This window comes from Etheostoma spectabile, chromosome 8 (genome assembly GCF_008692095.1).
Source record: "Etheostoma spectabile isolate EspeVRDwgs_2016 chromosome 8, UIUC_Espe_1.0, whole genome shotgun sequence".
NCBI lineage: Eukaryota > Metazoa > Chordata > Actinopteri > Perciformes > Percidae > Etheostoma > Etheostoma spectabile.
In genome coordinates, this window is record NC_045740.1 from 20511891 (window position 1) to 20525713 (window position 13823).

General features: G+C 43.2%; 1 protein-coding gene across 6 annotated transcripts in view; it reads left to right on the forward strand.

Annotated features, from left to right (window-relative positions):
• The window catches only part of rassf7a (Ras association domain family member 7a), a 38588-nt gene that overhangs the window by 16966 nt on the left and 7799 nt on the right, over positions 1-13823 (forward strand). For 2 of the 6 annotated variants that reach the window (XM_032523695.1, XM_032523700.1), the window contains exon 1: positions 218-598. The exons of 3 other annotated variants lie outside the window; for them this stretch is intronic. The gene's annotated coding sequence lies outside the window, so the exon portion shown is untranslated. Of the gene's footprint in view, positions 1-217; positions 599-1415; positions 1427-13823 lie in introns of those variants that run through there. One more of the 6 variants, XM_032523699.1, reaches the window with a different exon arrangement.

Consider the following 13823-nt stretch of genomic DNA (forward strand, 5'->3'; position numbering starts at 1 on the left):
GGGGAATGTAGAATACAAAGAGAAAAAAATGAGAAAATTGATACAGAGAGAGAACGACAAAGCCGGAAAAAAACACCTGAAAAGGGGGAGGTATCTGATCTGTCAGCACGGCGAAAAAAAGGGTGGGGAGAAAGGGAGAGAGGAGTAACTGAAAGGGTGTGTTTCTGTGTGGCTGAGAGACAGAGAAGGAGGAGGGGTGTAGAGAGAGAGAAAGCGAGAGAGAGAGAGAGAGAGAGAGAGAGAGAGAGAGAGAGAGAGAGAGAGAGCCCTAGCAGTCGTTCAGATCTTGGCTGTGGTAGGGACACCCAGGAGAAGTGCATTCCTGAGGCAGCAGGCGAGTAGAAGGCAGCAAGACAGAGCGGAGAAGTCGCGACGTCCTTTAAATCTCTCCGTGACCGCGTCCGACTGCCTCTGACCTCCGGACTCTGGACTCGCGCACACACACACTCACTCACTGCCTCGCACACAAGCCACACAACCGGCTCTGCTGCTCTGTCAGAAGTTAAGGATTCCCCCGAGTGAGGAAAAGAGAAGGAGAGAATTAAAACTGACAGGGGATATAAAGACACAGAAGAAAAGGGGACGATCCTCTCGCTCGGTGAGTGTAAGGGCTTTTCTTTTCCGAGATTGTGAGAATGTGTGCTTTGCCTGTTTAAATGTCAGTGTCGGGAAGTTCCTCTGAAGTAAGCCGATCTGTCTGTGGCTTTGCTGTATGTTTCAGCCCGCATGTAAAGACAGCTATTATTATTAATAATAAGTGCAACTTGTATTTTTTTTGTGAGTGGCAGAGAAACAAAGCAAATCTTGGGTTTTGTATCTGGGAGACGAGCTGTGTCGTTACATGTACCTGTTGACACTAGACCCACCACCCGTAGTTCTGTATGAAACAAAAGGACTAAAACCTGTTTGGGTGAAACTCCACTCTTTGGGCACTCCGATGTTTTTTGTGTGTTTTTTGTGTGTTTTTTCGTTTTGTGCTTGGAGTACACTCCCAGTCAGAGAGCCAGCTTCTGTGTAAAGTGTGTTGGAACTATTTGACAAGTGCAGGCTCTCTCTTGCACAGGCCTCCCCGTCACACAGGCTGCTCCTTCTACCACTGTAGTATTAAAGATTAATTTATGGAGGGCAGGAGCAGAGTTTAGCTCACTCGCTGCATGTTCCTACCTCATTTAACTGTTACCGTGCTACACATCTCAAATAGCAACACTAATGCACCAAACCACTCTAAGCTTATTTAAAAATGGACTCATCGTTATGCACGGCTAGCCTCTTATTTAACCTTTGTCAGCACGTTATGTGTCTGATAGTGGAACTTGGAGCTTATTAACAGTCTGTATTTGTTATTCAATCAGAGCCATCGATTGGAAACCCCTCACCCCCTCACTCACGGGAGGTGATTATTTTTGTGCCTCACTGACTGTAGGAGGTACACAGTTAGACCTCATGTGGTATCTCGGCGGTTGCAAAGACATAATGTCATCAATGGAAAGAACCAAATGGACAGTTGAATGGCTGCCAGTAATTCATTTTAGTTTTAGTAATCCCTTTTTGTTCCTTCTTGTTTTTCAGTTAAAGTATTATGTACCTTCACTTAGTTTTCCTTGTTGAACTGTATTAGTCCCAGTTGCTCAGTTAACTGTCAGGTACTGATCCTGACAGCATTCTCCCTGAGAAACCATCCATCTTTAGTATTTTTATTGCTGGAATCAGTAAAATGTAGAAAGTTGAGCATGTTTTCTTCAGTTACTTGATGTGCAGAGTGGAGAAGTGGTGATATAATGTACTGCTACATGTCCCCTCTCTTTGAAGCACTAAAGATATTCTACTTAAATCAACTATCAGATGGCAGGGTAATAAAGTCTGAACACATTATCAAACTTTTCAACTTTCTTCGCAGCCTTGTTTAGTTAGCACTTTTTTTCTCTCTCCTTCCCTTTGTGTCTACCTCACTGCCTAGATATGTCTTATTTTCTATCACAGGAATGAGCCTGTTCAGCACAGGGAGAGCAGAGTGTCCTCTGAGAGTCGTCGTGCCTTGTTCTCCGCAATGTTATTTTCACTGCTCTTTCACTGCTCGAATACACAGATGAACTCGCCTCTTCTTCAAGACTTGTCTGTCTGTCTTCTGTCTGTCAGCGTGTCTGTCTCTCACTCAGCTTGCATGGCAAGGAAAGCAAGTCCACCCATGCACACCGAGGTTTCTCTTGGGATTCTTGATGGAAATTTTCAAAGTCATTCTACATGCTGTGAAGTGACTCAATTTCTCCCGTCCTTATCAGGACCGTTTCCTAACTCCTGCAGATGCACTCAGGGCCAGAGGTAATTGGAAACACTGTGACAGAATGTCGGCAAAATAATATGTTGGCATATCATATTGCTGACGTGTTGGGATTATTTTTGGCAGGTTGTTTTAAACTCCTTCCCGTCTTCTTCTCACGTGTTGCTCCGTCTACCTCTCTTTGTCCCTCTTGTTCTCTCTGCGAGTCCTTTTTTCTCATGCTTGTGCAATGTGACGGAAGGTAGTGCTCTGCTCAAGTCGAATCCATTAGGGATGAAAGCACACTGCAGTGATAAAAGATTGATCCCAGCCCTCCTTGCATCACATTCACATCCCTCACACCCTGCTCCCTCATCCTCCCTCACACCCCTATTACCAATCCAGTGTCAACCCAGTTTTCAATTCATCAAATCATCTGTACTTCTCTAAATAAATCATTTCACCAACTTTAATATGGCAGACTATCCTCACAGGGCTTCAAAAGAGGAACATTCTGCTTTTTTTGTGCAGGATGCAGTACTAAGCCTGTTGTTCAAGATTACAAGTTCTCAGTGACACCGAGAAAATATCTTTCTTCTTATGAGAGTTTCTTGACAGTAACTTTTTTTAGGAAGTACAACTGTTCCTCCTTCACTTCCAGGTGCTTTTGTTCTACCAGGAAGGGTATTAAGGGTACTTTCTGGTATTACCAGAAAGAGACCGGCATCCAGCCCAGCATAGAGAGGCCTTACTTCACCTGTTAACTCCAAGGAGGTAGAAACACAACAGACCTGTAGTTTGTCAGCTGGAAGGCTATAATTACTGAGAGGAAGGAGGGGATTTGGAGAAGGAATTTCACTGCGGCTCTGTTTTTACATCTTAAGACATGAACATTTTTAAGAGGACTTTACAACACATTTTTTTGTGTAATAAAACTGCAGAAAAATTCTGGACCGATCAGAAACAAGTTTATAAGTCTTCTGATCCCAGCTGGAGGTTTGAGAAACATATCCCGAAGGGAATGTTTTTTTTGCCAACTTCAAGCTATTGTACTTTTTTTTTCTTTTTCTTAAGTTAACCTTTTTAGGCAATGTTGTTGAAATAGTTGGAGGTCATTGAGCCGCGTAGCCTGAATCTCTCTTCATTCATCCATCCTGCGCAGGTGAGAGGTTAGATTGAAGCACCTACTTTAAGAAGGTCCTTCCAGAGCTAAGTTCACCTAAGGATATGTTCTCAAATGAGTCCAGCAGACTGTAAAGTTCACCTGAGTGAATGCTGTCACGTCCTGTCACGGTGAAATTTTCCATGGCCTTCATGGGTGTTTGCTCTGTCACATCATCAAACCCATAGCTTCACATGTCCTGTTCTGTTGTAACAGCTTGAAAACACTGGCAGGTAAAACGTGATCGCCGAGAGGTTATGGACATCTGTGTCTGTTTGTCTCTCTCTCTCTACATCGCTCTTAATTATACCATGTGTAATGATTGTAGAGCGGGTAAACATGTCTGCCAGTCCTCTGGGACGGTCATGTGACGGTGTGTGTTTGTGCGCATCTGAGGATGTATGTATGTGTGTGTGTGTGTGTGTGTGTGAGTGAGCAGCAGGTTGCTCCCTTGCTCAACCAGCCATGCCTTGTTGACGCCCTGCACACAGAGCTCTCTGGGCAGTAAATAACATGGTGCTTCAGCCGAGGGCCCAGGAGGGGGGTCAAGACGCCAGCAAGAAAGAGAAAATGTCTGCCTCGGGGATACTAAATAAACAGACAGGAGAGGAGAGAAGCAGGTGGATTTGACAGACTCATCCCTCACGCTGAGAAGCGGAATCGAATGTAGATGTGGTTGATCAAGCACGTTAGAAGCAAAACAAGCCAATGGGTAGATGGCAGCTACAAACGCACATCGGTGAGCAGAAACGCACGTAAGCATTACGGCTGGGCGAAAAAATCATAACTACGATAATTTATTTGACAAAAAAATATATTGGCAATAAACAAAAAGCAGTTCTAGAATAGAAAATCCTCCATAGGGTCTCTCTGACAACTTTGAATTTATATTAAAGGATTTGGCAAACAATCATTTTATTAATATGCTAAATATTGATGAATTAGTCATTATCATGTTGAATGCTGCTGTGTTTTGAATGCCGATTTAGAACCAAGGTATGCTGAGGTGGGAAGCTTGTGACAGCATTAAAGATGGGTGTTGTAGTTTTTTTAGGCTCAAAAAGAAATGCACTTACCAAATAAGCCTAGATGAGCAAAATGAGGTGAGTCTGTGACACATGCAAGCCCTTGTTAACACACACACACACACACACACACACACACACACATACACATGCACATGCACATCTTCATTCCATCAGTTCTTGTATAGCAACCAGGAATATACTCAAAGCACATCTTTCACAGGTGATTCTGTGCCACTTAATGTGCATGTGGGTAGGCTGCTATGCTTCCTGCAACCCAGTGAAGTAGACCAAAGCGGACATTTTTTCATCCATAGAGATCAGCAGATAAAATGTACTCTCAGTGTTTGGTTACTCATTTCTCTACGGTTTAAGGTGCAATGTTTGACTCAGACCTGGGCCCTGCTCCAAGACGCAGGTTTACCGAGTTGCCTGGCTGCCTTGGCACAGTGAAACCTGGATCAGCCTCAAATGTGGAACATGAACTGCTCCAGGTTTTACGTTGCAAAGCTATCCGGATAATGCGGTAAACTTGCTTCATGAAACGACTCCTTTTACGAAAGGTCTCAGTTACCGTCTCAATAAAACCGGCAACAGTAATTGCTTGGTCAGTTTCATTCTGACATATTTCAGACTTAGTGTTTGTGTCTGCCTGCCCGCTGTTGAATATTCCCTCTTTAACAAACACTTGTCTTTGTGCTGTCTTGTCCACTTCGGCCTCCCCTTCATCACTCCCCCCTCCTCTCTCTTTGTCGCTCCTGAGGGGTAGCCGACTTATCTCTCATATGCAAACTCAACAACAGCCGCCCTGTCAGTATTATGCATGTGTACCCATGCCAAGATCACCCCGGTGATCTTGAGTCACCGGGGTGAATGGCAGCTTTGGAAGTGAAGGTGCGTCCTAGACAGATATACCGTCTTGGTCCCAAAGGGTCCTAGGATACTAGGAATCAGCCATAAATCTGCACCCTTTTTTTTTTTTTTTACTCATCTTCACTGTCCATACATCCTCCCCCCCTCCCCCCCACCCCACCCCACCCCACTGCTCTGATAGGCGTGATTGTTGCTTCTCCGCAGAGTAATGACAGGGAGAGAGAGTTGTGTGTGACAACTCCCCATCAGACTATAAATCAGGCTTATTGAGAGGCCCACCCTAATGCCTTGTCAGCCACATGCAATACAAACAGATTCCACCCTTTATTCATTTATTTCAACCCTTAATACTTTTTGGGATGCATTGTGCATCAAAAACTGTCCAGCTGTAAATGTTTGGTCAGATTTGTAATCAGGTTTTGGTCTGATACTTGATTTAAATCTGGCAAAGATGTTGTGATAACATTTCAAACATTTGGCTACTTTTGTCAAACGTACAAAAAAATATATTTCTTAAACTACGTTTTTTGGTATAATAGCATTGGAATGTGGAAAATGTTCAACAACATCCTGCTGTAGATGCATTAACACCATCGCGGTTCTATGCTCTTCCCAACACATTTAACAGACCCATATGATTCCCATTTTCATTCTTGGAATTGATGCTATAATTATTCTATATTGGTGAACCCTTGCACCCTTATGCTTTCTTAAAATAAATTACTCTGAAATATCTTATTGATGCCTTTGGGGAAAAGATACACTCTGCCTGACTACCTTTGGTAATAGTCCTTTTGTTTCTCCTTATACATGTTCACTTATATCTTTTTTTCTTCCTGTGTTTGAGAGTTATTTCTATTTTTGCAATATTATAATTAAAATAATATGTTTCACTTATAAGAAGTTGTTTTTTTCCGACTAGACTGATAAAACTGGCCTACAGGTGAGCTGTGGGATTTGAAATGTTGGGAAGTGTGTTCAAGTCCAAACATTGTTCATGGTTTGATCACATATTGTACATTCCACAGTGCTTTTCTCTTCAAACCCCCTAGTATACACCCTATCTTGGGACACATGACAGCATTTGTTTGGAATGTACAGGATCTCTATTATGGTAACGAAAACACAGCATCTTATCAGTCTGTTGCAGGATTTTACATGATGGGATAGGTTACCTGAAGGTCTAAAACACACACACACACCCACACACTGACTCTCTCGCTCCATGGCTGTGTTTACGTGTATCCCTCTCTCCAAGGGCCAGGTATGTTGGAACTCCCTAGGTAAATATGGGGAGGGTGTGAGAAGAGATGTTTTGCATATCATGCTAGCCTTCCCAATAAAATATGTTAATCCGTACAACCTTTGGTTTTCTCTCAAACATTCCTGTCAGTTCAAAGGATGTCACAGTCAGGAACTCTGGCTTTCAGTTTCAAAGTTGAAACCAATCAAAACCAGCAGCGAATAGATCGCATTGGACATAGTAGTAGTTTGTGAACAGGCCGTGTAATGTCCGTGACCTCAGATTGATGTCTTGGGAGGAAACTTCTTCACTTTCATCTATGAAAACATTCATTCAGCAGATGGGTCTGGCTTTTCTTCCTATTGGAGGCATATATTTTTGTTATAATATAACTGTTCTAACCCTGCACAAGAATGTGCACCTGTTCCGTCCTGGATCTCTAACTGCCTTGCCTAGGACTGAACTTAAGTCTTTTACGGTGCTGTAGCACATGATGTGACAGACTGACAGCTTTAGGCTCTCTTGTATGCCATTTTCTTTGTAGCAACACACAGCTATGTGTTTCCCCAGGCATGCTAATGGCAATATTACCTTCAGCTTATACACAGCCAGGCAAGTTTATATTGCATCATGGATTGCATGGAATTCAAGTATGATGAAAGAGTAACACCAATCTCAGTCACTGACAAAATAGACCTCCTTTAACAACAATTCCCAGTTAAAGGAGTTTCGACTGTATGACTTAAATGACACTCAGTTGCTTCAATTTTACCATTGACAGTTCATTGTGCATGAAGTGAGGCCTTATTTTGGGTTGTACTTCAAGAATGTGAGATGGTAAAAAAGGGAAGAAAAAAACACGAGTGAATAATTGATATGAGCAGATATGGAAGCGACTTTTAAATTACTAATGAGTTTAGCTTGAGACCTGTGACACTGGAGGCCTGGCATTCCTGACTCCTTAATGACCATGCGTGCATGCACACACACACGCATGTTGTAAATTAGATTGGAGCACCCACTAATGCACGTGCAAAAAAAACAGAATATAAATAGCAGATTTTAGGCTAATTTTACCTCATATGCACTGTAAATTGCAAGGAAGCATCTTTAATTTTGAATCAGCATGTCTGCCATCTATCTATGAAACATGTTATTTTGGCTATGTGATAAGTGGATGTCTGTCTGACTGTATGTGTGCATGTAGTCGCTGCACAACCTATATGTGTGTGTGCTGTGAATATATCAGTTTGGCTGGGAACAGAGTGATGTCCTCCTTCCCTGGCAAGCATTGCTGAGTCAGGTCGGGAGTATATAATTACACATGGGTGCCCATCAGCAGTCTCCGAGCCTCCTTTCCCTGCTCAACCAACAATACAAACTCCTGTACTCGCAGGGCTTAGCCTGCATGCAGCCACACCACTCATCCTGAGCCGAGCTCTGGATGGAAGCCAGCTCTGCCTGGCCTTCCACAGGCTGTGTGAAGTCCTGCATTATCACTCTCACCATTAGCTGCCGGCTCTGTGGTTGAATCCATGAGTCAGCGCAAACAAATTCCTGGTCTCTATGTACTCGCCTCCGCTCATTTTCCCGGGATTGAAGCGAACAAGTGAACGACTACAACCAAACCAGATATGAGTTAGTCTTTCACTCGGTGAGATGAATAATGTGTGGCCAGTGCTGTGTAAACTATGGCCACATGCCCATGGGAGTGTACCTGACTCCCTTTCAATGAAATTCAAAAGTGTGCCAAGGTTTCTTTATATTTCTAAAGTTAGAATAACAATACCTACTTTGTCAGCACATCTACGAATCAAAATTAAATAAAGATTATGTCTCCCACACTTCCCTCTTCTCCTTTTGTGGTTCAGGCCAGGTTACCATATGTCTGTGTGAGGGCTGCTGGTGATTCATGATATCTGGGATTTCGCACTAAGTGCTGTTTTACACAGTGGGACTGTAGTGGTAGTGACAGCCACAGGTGATGGCAAGACCATGTTGAGGCCCACTTTAGCTAGACTGGAGTATTTGGCCTCAACCTTTTAAACCCTCTTCATCCATCAATTACATTCACAGCGTTTACACAGCTTGTGTGTGTAGTGACTGTACATGAGATGTAGCGGCAAGGAGTAGAACAACCCCATTTGTCTAGCAAGTCTGCTTTTGTAAATACTAGGTAGCACTGCCTATATTTGCGCTTGATTAAGAGGCAAAGGTGTCACCTGCATTAACGTACCACTGGTCCACCCTCATTGAGATTTCACACTTGGACGAGCAAATTGTCTTAATGGAGAAGGCTGAAGGCTACAGCAACAGATCGTGTGTGTGTGACAGCTAAAGCTTATCAGTGCCGTTTCTGATTCCTTTGCGCTGAGTCATTCGCATGTCAATAGAGGAGAGACACAGGCGGAAGGGGGACATTGGTTGGTCACAACAAGCATTTGTATTTTGTTCCGAGAAATATTTACCAAATGAATGTGCTTTGAAAAAAAAAAAAAAAAGAGGCATTATTCATTAGGTGTGATGAAGCTCTGTTAGCAGGGAACCAAGCAACCATTGAGTCTAATTAACAAGCAGTGTGTCTGAAGAGGTAGAAGCAACACAGTCATCATTACTGTCATAGTAAAACACACAACTGTACACATACAGTACACCAATGCCTGGACACAGGTTAGATTTTGTTTGTGCAGCGCAAACTAAAACACATAAGCCAGAAGTACAGCAAGTTCCAAGAGACCACAAAGTGAACAAACTACTGTTTGATGTTGTGTTAACACTTCCCGGACAAACGACACCATCCAGCTTTATTAGTTTTCCTACATTTTACTGGCTTGTTACATACTATAAAAGTGATGTATCGCCTTATTGAGAGGTGTGTCTACATTGGAAATTTATTAAGATTAATTATAGCCCAATAGGAGCCCTCAAATCTTGGATCTGGTTTCCTTGTGTTCCCAGTCGACCACTCCCTGCGTTCTGACCGCAGGCACTGCAGCCCTGCTAATAATGACTCCTACGTGGGAGTTTTGATGTTGTGGAAGCTACTGGAGAATTTCAAAGCCATTTTTTTTTTTTTTTTCACGGCAGATTTTACTTTCAGAAAAATGTCATATACTTTAAAATGAGATGATGTGTCAAACAACACTTGGTGGAAACACTCGTGAATTTAAAAAGAAGCTCACGCTAATTGCAGAAAAAGAAAACAGAAGGTGCCAGAAAGGGGAATGGGACATTTAAGAGTAACAAAGTGAAAATTCTAAAAAAAAAAGCCTAGTTAATTAGATGGGGATCATTTCCAGAGCCCTGGGACTGTGACGGCAAAATCTTGCTCATTGTTAATAATAATGTCGATAATGTTTTTTTTTACCCAGTTGGTTACTTCCAGCACCACCTGGATACTTCTGGCCAAATGTAATCGGTCACACAGACAATGACACACATTGAGCCTGACAAGTGGTTTCTCTGTGTTTTGAAATGATACAAATCAGTTGAAACTCCTGCAAGGCACAGTATGAAATTGCGTGTATGCTTGTGTTTGTGTGTGCGCTTGTGTGTTGTATCACAATTTTGTAGCAAGTGTATAAGCAGGCATTAGACATTTTTCTTGCGGCTGTGTAATGAAGCAGCGACTGAGAATACCCATGTGTTTCATCACAAGTTTTCTGCAGAGAACCCGTTATAATTACTGAAGCAAAAGGATAATTTTCTGCCATTATGAATAATTATTGGGCTGCACTCAACTACGGGCATGTTATGGACTTTTCTGTTTGTTTTTGGTCTCATCTGTCTTTTGAGCACATACACTGTGCTCACTTGGCAGACTGCAACACTGGATGACGAAGAAGGGGGAAGAGAATGCAAAACGGACGGCAAGGGAGGACAAAAGAAAGTATCTGTCCTCCCTTTTAGTAGTGTTATCTGGGGTAGCATGTGTACACAGAATGCCACTAAAAGCTTGCGTGGCGTGGCAGACGACCCAGCGATGCCAGGGGCCACAAAAGAGGCAACGCTGTCTGCTGAGTGTGAAACCAGAACAACAATAGTGTCTCTACAGTACAGATGAGACCAGGCTGCTCGGTGCCAGCGTGTTACTGGCTGTTTGAGTGTTTGTGTGTTTCTGCCAACCTGGAACAGAGTGGCACAGAAGACATAGCTTCTCCCAGCACTGTTCATTGTCCTAGAACAGCACTGCCTGACCTATCATTATGTAAACTTTAACCCACTTGGGCCATAGTCTAATTCTCTCGGTTGATACTGAGTGGGATAGCTGTTTGTTTACACGTGTTGTATTTCTGTGTGTTTGTCTAATCTGTCTGTGGTTCAGATCTGAGGCAGTGTGAGATTTACACTCTGGCCTTTACTCCTGTCATTGTTCCCTGGACTTCTGTTGCTGCTGAGATAGCAGAATAATCACTGGAGCAACATCTCATAAAGATAGGCCTAAATGGCATGTCTGCTTGCTTACACACTTACAGACTTGTACATGAACGCAAGCATACCCAACCTTTTGACCATTGTACTAGCATGAAAAGGAGTTCTTGCGTGTGTGCACACACACACACACACCCACAGTTAGCGTACTCTACAGTATGTAGCCTAAGGGCTCATGCGTTGACGAGCTTCAGCAGTAACCTTTTAAGAGAGAAGCTTTACTCTTTTCTGCATGTTTCCCAATTCTGCCCATGACTAACAGAAATGACTCGTTTAAACTTCTATGAATCGAGGGTTAAGGGTGTGATTGTCCAGCTGCCTGAGTTCTTGTACATTTGTGTTTGTGTGTGTTTGTGTTTTTTTTGTGTATTAGTGTTATGTTTGGTTTTGTAAGAAAAAAAAAAAAAAATTAAGTGGAAAGTGGGTATTTCCCATGCTGCAGTTTTTGGCATATGGACACTTGTCTGTGCCCAGCTTGTCTATAAAGGCCCATCAATTCACAGCCCGTCACTGTTGCTCACACAGGATGGCACACAGACGAGCCGAATCATGCCCAGGGCTGTGATGCTAACCACTTCTGCCTTGAATTGAATTCATTGAGGAGCCGGGAGGCTGTTATTGAAGAGAGACAGACAGAGGCACAGACAGGGTGATGAAAGACGCAAAGCGGGTTAGCTGGATGGGTGAGCGATGATGAGAGGGGAGAGGAGGGAATGGCACATGGCTCCAATCACTGCTCCTTTCTTTACCGCTCTCTATCTGTCTATCTGTCAGATGTTTTTCTCCCTCACATTTATTCTCTCGATTTCTCATTTGCACACCGTCTGTCGTCTTCACTTCTTCACTGTCTCTCTTTCTATCCCTTTCATCATACAGTATAGACTAGTCTTTTTTATTTATTCAATTTAAAGCCTTGAAATGGCTTTTTTGTTGATGTGCTTGTGTGAGTGTGAGATTTGTTTATTGCTTCCATTTGCTGGTTACCTCCAAAGTGACTGTACATTCTCTTCCTTTATGAAAACATGCCAGAGCTTAGAGTTTCAGCTGAAACTGTGTCCTGTGTTGTTTTGGGTGGGTGGGGCTCGGGTGAAAGTAGAGGTGGGAGTTGGGATGTGTTTCTCTGTTTTGGGGGGGGGACCTGAAGTTCATGGGTGGGGGTTGGAAGTGTAAATGTTGTCACATGGATAGAATTATGCATTTCGGATAACTTTAGTGGCTTTAGGAATGGGTGTGTGTGTGCATAGTGACTCTAAACACGCGCAAAGCAGTGCGCGGCCCGTGTTTGTCGACAACATTTGAATAGTGCCCCTGAAACCAAATATTCCACAGTAGGCTTAGAGTCACTCTCCTATTGCCGTCCTATCATTGGTTTCTGCAGTATTGCAAACATCATTTCAGTTTTGGTACGCTTCATGACTCCAAGACTACATTTCACACACCGTGTAAAGTTGCCTCACCTGCATCTGTATTTCAATGACAACTGACACAGGACTCCAGAGCTGCGCTGTGAAAAGAGGAGTCCAGACGGAGGTCTGGTTCTCAGTGTTGTGGTGCCTGTGACAAAGAGAATAGACGGCAACCTTAGACTCACAGGCCTGTTTGTTTCCTGTTGGTGCAGATTATCACATTTCACCAGCCAGGAGGGACATGAACTAATCATCATAGGAGAGTGACATTCTGGGAGATGTGTGTTTTGTGTTCTCATTTAGTGGATATCTTGGGCAGATATGGAAACTTTTAGGTTAGGTACTACCTGCAAGTTTGTTCTTTTGCAAGCATGTAAATGATCAAATCCAGTTAGTTTGGACCTAATTTCCCTATACATGCAGACATGTATTTGAACAAAAATGTCAACCTCTGTTTGAGCTTTATAAACAGTTGTCTGACTGTTTATTTAGGATTTTGAAGATTCTTCTGCAGGGAAAGCTTCCACAGCATGAGGCTTGAAGACTTAAAAATGCTTTTTCCGGTTAACATCTGTGTGTTGAAAAAAGAAAAAGCCTCACAGCTGAAGTAAATGATTATCTACTACAACTCTGACTCTGTGACTCAACCAGTCAGGCTTAATTATGTATTGCAACACAGCACACTCTGTGCCTGCTCAAACTAAAATATTGGCATATCCGCTGTGTGGAAATCTTTGGTGTTTGTTTAGCACTCCTTTTTCAAATCAACTTTCTCTCCAGATGATATCACCACATAGCTCAAAGGAATTTCTATTACTTGTGATCATCCATCTCTATCTCTCCAACTTGTTTCTTATGATCTCAATCTCTGAGCTGTGCCGTCATTCCCTCCTGTATGTGGGGTCATGTTGAGCTGTTCTGTGTGATGTTGTTGCCACATCAGATAGGCTGTTGCTCCCCAGCAGAGATTGTGTTTGCTGTCTGAACAGTGGGGAAGTAACGGTGGTGCGGGGCAGCCAGGCCAGCGGCAGAGGTGGGGCGGGGTGAGGGCTTTGTTAAGAAAATCAGGAATTCTTCCGGCTGGCAGATGAAGTCAGTGCATTCCTCCAAAGCAGCTCCCTATAGGCAGCCAGTGGAGCAGAGCCAGGCACTGAATGAGGGGCAAGATAATGGTGGGGCTCAGTGCTAAACACCTCCCATTGAGAACCGGAGAGACAGACAGAAAGAGAACACCATCTGTCCAACTCTGGGTGAGGAGTTGTGTTTTACCCACCTAGGCTACAAACTTTCATTTGCTGTGCCAAGTTCTATAGATAATCCTAACACCGCCCGAGGCCTTTTTACTTTTTATGAGCACTGCGGTATTTTATTACCTTGTTATGAAGCTTAGCTGTAAAAGTACAGACAGGCAGACAGAGAGACGGAG